Consider the following 10,000-nt stretch of genomic DNA (forward strand, 5'->3'; position numbering starts at 1 on the left):
TGTGGACCGCAGCGAAGTCGCCCCTCGCACCACGCTCGCGGGTCCGGGTTGGAAAACTGGGTGACGAGCACCACAGGGCGGCAGAGCCATCGCACTTGCCGGGTGGCAGAGGAAGGACCGGACTATGTACCATAGCGGCCAACGACTCCCAGAGCCGGTAGCGCGGCGTCTGCTCTCAGCCTAAGAGGCTTTTGGGAGTGCTCAGGCAAGGGTCAGCCTGCACCCTTGCTGGCAGCACCCAGGGGGAACCAGGACGCTTGCGTCTCCCGCCTTCATTTTCGACACAAGCGCCTGAGGAGGGACACCACCCCTCCCCTTGTGTCAAGAGACCTCCGCACTGGCCTCTGACTGATTCTTAGAACGGACGGAAAGAGTCGGGCAAGCCTGTCAAAGCTTTGAGCGAATGTCAAAAGCTTTAGACTGCCGCGAACCCTCCGGCTTGCACTGAGACACGAGGTCGATGTGCTAAGCACCCCGGGGCCCCTTTCGCCTGCAGGTCCCGAGCCGCCAACATGTTCTTAGTATCGTGTTCCCCAAACCTGGGTGACGGGCACCACAGGGCGGCAGAGCCATCGCACTTGCCGGGTGGCAGAGGAAGGACCGGACTATGTACCATAGCGGCCAACCACTCCCAGAGCCGGTCGTGCGGGGCTCGAGGTCTGCTCTCAACGTCACATGCTTCTGTGAGTGCTCAGGCAAGGGTCAGACCACATCCTTCCTGGCAGCACCCAAAGCAACCAGGCCGCTCGTGTCTCTCGCCTTCATTTTTCGACACAAGCGCCTGAGGAGGGACGCCACCCCTCCCCTTGCGTCAAGAGACCTCCCCACCGGCCTCTGACTGATTCTTAGAACGGACGGAAAGAGTCGGGCAAGCCTGTCAAAGATTTGAGCGTATGTCAAAAGCTTTAGACTTCCGCGAACTCTCTGGCTTGCACTGAGACCCGAGGTCGATGTGCTCAGCACCACGGGGCCCCTTTCGCCTGCAGGTCCCGAGCCGCCAACATGTTCTTAGTATCGTGTTCCCCAAACCTGGGTGACGGGCACCACAGGGCGTCAGAGCCATCGCACTTGCCGGGTGGCAGAGGAAGGACCGGACTATGTACAATAGCGGCCAACGACTCCCAGAGCCGGTTGTGCGGGGCTCGAGGTCTGCTCTCAACATCACATGCTTTTGGATGTGCTCAGGCAAGGGTCAGACCACATCCTTCCTGGCAGCACCCAAAGCAACCAGGCCGCTCGCGTCTCTCGCCTTCATTTTTCGACACAAGCGCCTGAGGAGGGACGCCACCCCTCCCCTTTGCGTCAAGAGACCTCCCCACCGGCCTCTGACTGATTCTTAGAACGGACGGAAAGAGTCGGGCAAGCCTGTCAAAGCTTTGAGCGAATGTCAAAAGCTTTAGACTTCCGCGAACTCTCCGGCTTGCACTGAGACGCGAGGTCGATGTGCTAAGCACCACGGGGCCCCTTTCGCCTGCAGGTCCCGAGCCGCCAACATGTTCTTAGTATCGTGTTCTCCAATCCTGGGTGACGGGCACCGCAGGGAGGCAGAGCCATCGCACTTGCCGGGTGGCAGAGGAAGGACCGGACTATGTACAATAGCGGCCAACGACTCCCAGAGCCGGTTGTGCGGCGTCTGCTCTCAGCCTAAGAGGCTTCTGGGAGTGCTCAGGCAAGGGTCAGCCTGCACCCTTGCTGGCAGCACCCAGGGGAACCAGGACGCTTGCATCTCTCGCCTTCATTTTCGACACAAGCGCCTGAGGAGGGACGCCACCCCTCCCCTTGCGTCAAGAGACCTCCCCACCAGCCTCTGACTGATTCTTAGAACGGACGGAAAGAGTCGGGCAAGCCTGTCAAAGCTTTGAGCGAATGTCAAAAGCTTTAGACTTCCGCGAACTCTCCGGCTTGCACTGAGACGCGAGGTCGATGTGCTAAGCACCACGGGGCCCCTTTCGCCTGCAGGTCCCGAGCCGCCAACATGTTCTTAGTATCGTGTTCTCCAAACCTGGGTGACGGGCACCGCAGGGAGGCAGAGCCATCGCACTTGCCGGGTGGCAGAGGAAGGACCGGACTATGTACAATAGCGGCCAACGACTCCCAGAGCCGGTAGTGCGGCGTCTGCTCTCAGCCTAAGAGGCTTCTGGGAGTGCTCAGGCAAGGGTCAGCCTGCACCCTTGCTGGCAGCACCCAGGGGAACCAGGACGCTTGCATCTCTCGCCTTCATTTTCGACACAAACGCCTGAGGAGGGAAGCCAACCCTCCGTGTGTCAAGAGACCGTCCCCGCCCCGGCCTCCGACTGATTCTTAGAACGGACGGAAAGAGTCAGGCAAGCCTGTTAAGACTTCCGCGAACTCTCCGGCTTGCACTGAGACGCGAGGTCGATGTGCTCAGCACCACGGGGCCCCTTTCGCCTGCAGGTCCCGAGCCGCCAACATGTTCTAAGTATCGTGTTCTCCAAACCTGGGTGACGGGCACCGCAGGGAGGCAGAGCCATCGCACTTGCCGGGTGGCAGAGGAAGGACCGGACTATGTACAATAGCGGCCAACGACTCCCAGAGCCGGTAGTGCGGCGCCTGCTCTCAGCCTAAGAGGCTTTTGGGAGTGCTCAGGCAAGGGTCAGCCTGCACCCTTGCTGGCAGCACCCAGGGGAACCAGGACGCTTGCATCTCTCGCCTTCATTTTCGACACAAACGCCTGAGGAGGGAAGCCAACCCTCCGTGTGTCAAGAGACCGTCCCCGCCCCGGCCTCCGACTGATTCTTAGAACGGACGGAAAGAGTCAGGCAAGCCTGTTAAGACTTCCGCGAACTCTCCGGCTTGCACTGAGACGCGAGGTCGATGTGCTCAGCACCACGGGGCCCCCTTCGCCTGCAGGTCCCGAGCCGCCAACATGTTCTAAGTATCGTGTTCCCCAAACCTGGGTGACGAGCACCGCAGGGAGGCAGAGCCATCGCACTTGCCGGGTGGCAGAGGAAGGACCGGACTATGTACAATAGCGGCCAACGACTCCCAGAGCCGGTAGTGCGGCGCCTGCTCTCAGCTTAAGAGGCTTTTGGGAGTGCTCAGGCAAGGGTCAGCCTGCACCCTTGCTGGCAGCACCCAGGGGAACCAGGACGCTTGCATCTCTCGCCTTCATTTTCGACACAAACACCTGAGGAGGGAAGCCAACCCTCCGTGTGTCAAGAGACCGTCCCCGCCCCGGCCTCCGACTGATTCTTAGAACGGACGGAAAGAGTCAGGCAAGCCTGTCAAAGAATTGAGCAGATGTCAAAATCTTTTAAGACTTCCGCGAACTCTCCGGCTTGCACTGAGACCCGAGGTCGATGTGCTCAGCACCACGGGGCCCCTTTCGCCTGCAGGGCCCGAGCCGCCAACATGTTCTAAGTATCGTGTTCCCCAAACCTGGGTGACGAGCACCGCAGGGCGGCAGAGCCATCGCACTTGCCGGGTGGCAGAGGAAGGACCGGACTATGTACAATAGCGGCCAACCACTCCCAGAGCCGGTAGTGCGGCGTGCGAGGTCTGCTCTCAGCGGAAGAGGGTTTTGGGAATGCTCAGGCAAGGGCCAGCCTGCACCCTTCCTGGCCGCTCCCACGGGAACCAGGCTACTTGCAATCCTTTCCCCCAATAGCAAGTGCCTTTTGGAGGGACGGCCGGAGTCAACGTGGGGTTTGCCCGCCCTCCAAAGTGTCAAGAGACCGCCGCACAGGCCTCTGACTGATTCTTAGAACAGGCAGCAAGAGTTGGGTAAGTCTGTCGAAAATTTGACAAAGTGTCAAAAATTAGACTTCCGAGAGCTCTTGGGCATGCACACAGGCCTGTCATTCAAGTGCTCTGCCCGCGGAACCGTTTTTCGGATGCCTTTCAAAGTGGTCCCGCGCCGCCATTTTGTTCTAAAAATCGTGTTCCCAGAAATCTCCGGGTACCCCGCCAACCTCACTGTGTCACAATGTCAAGTGGCACTGAATGGGTCTGAATTTCAAATTCGACTGCTTCGCTCTGGAACTCGAACCCGGCAAAACCGTTTGGATTTTTCCCGGTCCAGACTTCCGCGGCAGACAAAGTTAAAGTTTTCGGGCTGCAGACTCAAAACGACATCTGGCCAACCGCCGGGCTCAATTCGCCCAGTTCCTCCGGCACTTCGGAACTCATGTTCGGCATGAGTTTTTGAATCTTTCCCGATGCTTCGGCATTTTCCTCCGCTGACACTTAGAATATTTTTCACACTTGGCCGAAAATTTTTCTAAGTTTTTCTGGTTACTGATTTCTTCTTTTCGGGCATTTTTCTAAGTTTTCTTGGTTACTCATTTCTCATTTTCAAACATTTTTCTAAGTTTTTCTGGTTACTGATTTCTTCTTTTTGGGCATTTTTCTAAGTTTTCTTGGTTACTCATTTCTCATTTTCAAACATTTTTCTAAGTTTTTCTGGTTACTCATTTCTCATTTTCAAACATTTTTCTAAGTTTTTCTGGTTACTGATTTCTTCTTTTTGGGCATTTTTCTAAGTTTTCTTGGTTACTCATTTCTCATTTTCAAACATTTTTCTAAGTTTTTCTGGTTACTGATTTCTTCTTTTTGGGCATTTTTCTAAGTTTTCTTGGTTACTCATTTCTCATTTTCAAACATTTTTCTAAGTTTTCTTGGTTACTCATTTCTCATTTTCAAACATTTTTCTAAGTTTTTCTGGTTACTGATTTCTTCTTTTTGGGCATTTTTCTAAGTTTTCTTGGTTACTCATTTCTCATTTTCAAACATTTTTCTAAGTTTTTCTGGTTACTCATTTCTCATTTTCAAACATTTTTCTAAGTTTTTCTGGTTACTGATTTCTTCTTTTTGGGCATTTTTCTAAGTTTTCTTGGTTACTCATTTCTCATTTTCAAACATTTTTCTAAGTTTTTCTGGTTACTCATTTCTCATTTTCAAACATTTTTCTAAGTTTTTCTGGTTACTCATTTCTGCTTTTCCAACGTTTTACTAAGTTTTGCTGGTTACTGAGTTCACACTTTTAAACATTTTCGGGCATTTTTCTACGTTTTTCATGTTACTCATTTAGCACTTTCAGGCACTTTCCTATGCTTTCCTGCTTACTGATTTCACACTTTTAAGCATCTTCGGGCATGTTCCCTAAGTTTTGCAGTTCATTCGTTTGGGACAGTCAGGCAGCTTTCCTAAGCTTTCCTGGTAACCGAATTCACATTGTTGAGAACTTTGGAACCCTTCCCTAAGCTGTGCTGGTTACTCACTTTACCTCTTCAGACACTTGCCCCCGTTGTGACAGAGACCACTTCCCGACTCGGGAAATGCACCAAATTCGGCCTGAACTCAGAGGGCAGTCCCCCCTCGAAGGCGTGGAAGTCGGCAGAATCGCCGGGTCAAATCCGGCTGAGCTACCCGGCTTGGAAGCCTCAAAGTCGGTATGAGCTGTCAGGTTCACTCCCATCCCCGTTTGGACCACTTCCCGACTCGGGAAATTCACCAAATTCGGCCTGAACTCAGAGGACAGTCCCCCCTCGAAGGCGTGACAGTCGGCAGAACCGCCGGATCAAATCCGGCTGAGCTACCCGGCCCCGAAGCCTCAAAGTCGGTAAGAGCTGTCAGGTTCACTCCCATCCCCGTTTGGACCACTTCCCGACTCGGGAAATTCACCAAATTCGGCCTGAACTTATAGAACAGTCCCCCCTCGAAGGCGTGACAGTCGGCAGAACCGCCGGATCAAATCCGGTTGAGCTACCCGGCTTGGAAGCCCCAAAGTCGGTAAGAGCTGTCAGGTTCACTCCCATCCCCGTTTGGACCACTTCCCGACTCGGGAAATTCACCAAATTCGGCCTGAACTTATACAACAGTCCCCCCTCGAAGGCGTGACAGTCGCTAGAACCGCCGGATCAAATCCGGTTGAGCTACCCGGCTTGGAAGCCCCAAAGTCGGTAAGAGCTGTCAGGTTCACTCCCATCCCCGTTTGGACCACTTCCCGACTTAGGAAATTCACCAAATTCGGCCTGAACTTAGAGGAGAGTCCCCGCTCGAAGGCGTGGAAGTCGGCAGAATCGCCGGGTCAAATCCGACTGAGCTACCCGGCCCCGAAGCCTCAATGTCGGTAAGAGCTGTCAGGTTCACTCCCATCCCCGTTTGGACCACTTCCCGACTCGGGAAATTCACCAAATTCGGCCTGAACTTAGACAACAGTCCCCCCTCGAAGCCGTGGCAGTCGCTAGAACCGCCGGATCAAATCCGGTTGAGCTACCCGGCTTGGAAGCCCCAAAGTCGGTATGAGCTGTCAGGTTCACTCCCATCCCCGTTTGGACCACTTCCCGACTTAGGAAAATCACCAAATTCGGCCTGAACTCAGAGGGCAGGCCCCCCTCGAAGGCCAGGCATTCGGCAGAACCGCCGGGTCAAATCCGACTGTGCTACCCGGCCCCAAAGCCTCAAAGTTGGTATGAGCAGTTAGGTTCACTCCCATCCCCGTTTGGACCACTTCCCGACTTAGGAAATTCACCAAATTCGGCCTGAACTTAGAGGAGAGTCCCCGCTCGAAGGCGTGGAAGTCGGCAGAATCGCCGGGTCAAATCCGACTGAGCTACCCGGCCCCGAAGCCTCAATGTCGGTAAGAGCTGTCAGGTTCACTCCCATCCCCGTTTGGACCACTTCCCGAGTCGGGAAATTCACCAAATTCGGCCTGAACTTAGACAACAGTCCCCCCTCGAAGCCGTGGCAGTCGCCAGAACCGCCGGATCAAATCCGGTTGAGCTACCCGGCTTGGAAGCCCCAAAGTCGGTATGAGCTGTCAGGTTCACTCCCATCCCCGTTTGGACCACTTCCCGACTTAGGAAAATCACCAAATTCGGCCTGAACTCAGAGGGCAGGCCCCCCTCGAAGGCCAGGCATTCGGCAGAACCGCCGGGTCAAATCCGACTGTGCTACCCGGCCCCAAAGCCTCAAAGTTGGTATGAGCAGTTAGGTTCACTCCCATCCCCGTTTGGACCACTTCCCGACTTAGGAAATTCACCAAATTCGGCCTGAACTTAGAGGAGAGTCCCCGCTCGAAGGCGTGGAAGTCGGCAGAATCGCCGGGTCAAATCCGACTGAGCTACCCGGCCCCGAAGCCTCAATGTCGGTAAGAGCTGTCAGGTTCACTCCCATCCCCGTTTGGACCACTTCCCGACTCGGGAAATTCACCAAATTCGGCCTGAACTTAGACAACAGTCCCCCCTCGAAGCCGTGGCAGTCGCTAGAACCGCTGGATCAAATCCGGTTGAGCTACCCGGCTTGGAAGCCCCAATGTCGGTATGAGCTGTCAGGTTCACTCCCATCCCCGTTTGGACCACTTCCCGACTTAGGAAAATCACCAAATTCGGCCTGAACTCAGAGGGCAGGCCCCCCTCGAAGGCCAGGCATTCGGCAGAACCGCCGGGTCAAATCCGACTGTGCTACCCGGCCCCAAAGCCTCAAAGTTGGTATGAGCAGTTAGGTTCACTCCCAAACCCGTTGGGACCACTTCCCGACTTAGGAAATTCACCAAATCCGGCCTGAACTTAGACAACAGTCCCCCCTCGAAGGCGTGACAGTCGGTAGAACCGCCGGGTCAAATCCGGCTGAGCTACCCGATTTGGAAGCCTTCAACACAAAACCCATCCGGCAATGCCACTCAAAAAGGGCCCAAATTCAGAAACACCCCCTTCAATAGGTACCACGTCCTCGGAGACACTACCGGGACACGCTCCCCTCGGCGAAAATTAAGCCCCCACCACTAACTGAAGCCAACCGCAGCCCCAACTTCAACGGAGAAATCAGTAACCAATTCAAAAATGCACTTGGTTACTGATTTGTACTGCTTCAAAAATATTCTAAGTGTCGCTGGTTACTGATTTGTACTGCTCCAAAAATATTCTAAGTGTCACTGGTTACTGATTTGTACTGACTCAAAAATATTCTAAGTGTCGCTGGTTACTGATTTGTACTGACTGAAAAATATTCTAAGTGTCGCTGGTTACTGATTTGTACTGACTCAAAAATATTCTAAGTGTCAGTGGTTACTGATTTGTACTGCTCCAAAAATATTCTAAGTGTCGCTGGTTACTGATTTGTAATGCTCCAAAAATATTCTAAGTGTCGCTGGTTACTGATTTGTACTGCTTCAAAAATATTCTAAGTGTCAGCGGTTACTGATTTGTACTGCTTCAAAAATATTCTAAGTGTCGCTGGTTACTGATTTGTACTGCTTCAAAAATATTCTAAGTGTCAGTGGTTACTGATTTGTACTGCGTCAAAAATATTCTAAGTGTCGCTGGTTACTGATTTGTACTGCTCCAAAAATATTCTAAGTGTCGCTGGTTACTGATTTGTACTGCTTCAAAAATATTCTAAGTGTCGCTGGTTACTGATTTGTACTGCTTCAAAAATATTCTAAGTGTCAGTGGTTACTGATTTGTACTGCTTCAAAAATATTCTAAGTGTCGCTGGTTACTGATTTGTACTGCTTCAAAAATATTCTAAGTGTCAGTGGTTACTGATTTGTACTGCTTCAAAAATATTCTAAGTGTCGCTGGTTACTGATTTGTACTGCTTCAAAAATATTCTAAGTGTCAGTGGTTACTGATTTGTACTGCTCCAAAAATATTCTAAGTGTCGCTGGTTACTGATTTGTACTGCTTCAAAAATATTCTAAGTGTCAGTGGTTACTGATTTGTACTGCTCCAAAAATATTCTAAGTGTCGCTGGTTACTGATTTGTACTGCTTCAAAAATATTCTAAGTGTCAGCGGTTACTGATTTGTACTGCTTCAAAAATATTCTAAGTGTCAGTGGTTACTGATTTGTACTGCTTCAAAAATATTCTAAGTGTCGCTGGTTACTGATTTGTACTGCTTCAAAAATATTCTAAGTGTCAGTGGTTACTGATTTGTACTGCTCCAAAAATATTCTAAGTGTCGCTGGTTACTGATTTGTACTGCTTCAAAAATATTCTAAGTGTCAGTGGTTACTGATTTGTACTGCTTCAAAAATATTCTAAGTGTCGCTGGTTACTGATTTGTACTGCTTCAAAAATATTCTAAGTGTCAGTGGTTACTGATTTGTACTGCTTCAAAAATATTCTAAGTGTCGCTGGTTACTGATTTGTACTGCTCCAAAAATATTCTAAGTGTCGCTGGTTACTGATTTGTACTGCTTCAAAAATATTCTAAGTGTCGCTGGTTACTGATTTGTACTGCTCCAAAAATATTCTAAGTGTCGCTGGTTACTGATTTGTACTGCTTCAAAAATATTCTAAGTGTCGCTGGTTACTGATTTGTACTGCTTCAAAAATATTCTAAGTGTCAGTGGTTACTGATTTGTACTGCTTCAAAAATATTCTAAGTGTCGCTGGTTACTGATTTGTACTGACTCAAAAATATTCTAAGTGGGGCTGGTTACTGATTTGTACTGCTCCAAAAATATTCTAAGTGTCGCTGGTTACTGATTTGTACTGCTTCAAAAATATTCTAAGTGTCAGCGGTTACTGATTTGTACTGCTTCAAAAATATTCTAAGTGTCAGTGGTTACTGATTTGTACTGCTTCAAAAATATTCTAAGTGTCGCCGGTTACTGATTTGTACTGCTTCAAAAATATTCTAAGTGTCAGTGGTTACTGATTTGTACTGCTTCAAAAATATTCTAAGTGTCGCCGGTTACTGATTTGTACTGCTTCAAAAATATTCTAAGTGTCAGTGGTTACTGATTTGTACTGCTCCAAAAATATTCTAAGTGTCGCTGGTTACTGATTTGTACTGCTTCAAAAATATTCTAAGTGTCAGCGGTTACTGATTTGTACTGCTTCAAAAATATTCTAAGTGTCAGTGGTTACTGATTTGTACTGCTTCAAAAATATTCTAAGTGTCGCTGGTTACTGATTTGTACTGCTTCAAAAATATTCTAAGTGTCAGTGGTTACTGATTTGTACTGCTTCAAAAATATTCTAAGTGTCGCTGGTTACTGATTTGTACTGCTCCAAAAATATTCTAAGTGTC

This window comes from Hemiscyllium ocellatum, assembly GCF_020745735.1.
Source record: "Hemiscyllium ocellatum isolate sHemOce1 chromosome 15 unlocalized genomic scaffold, sHemOce1.pat.X.cur. SUPER_15_unloc_10, whole genome shotgun sequence".
Lineage (NCBI taxonomy): Eukaryota > Metazoa > Chordata > Chondrichthyes > Orectolobiformes > Hemiscylliidae > Hemiscyllium > Hemiscyllium ocellatum.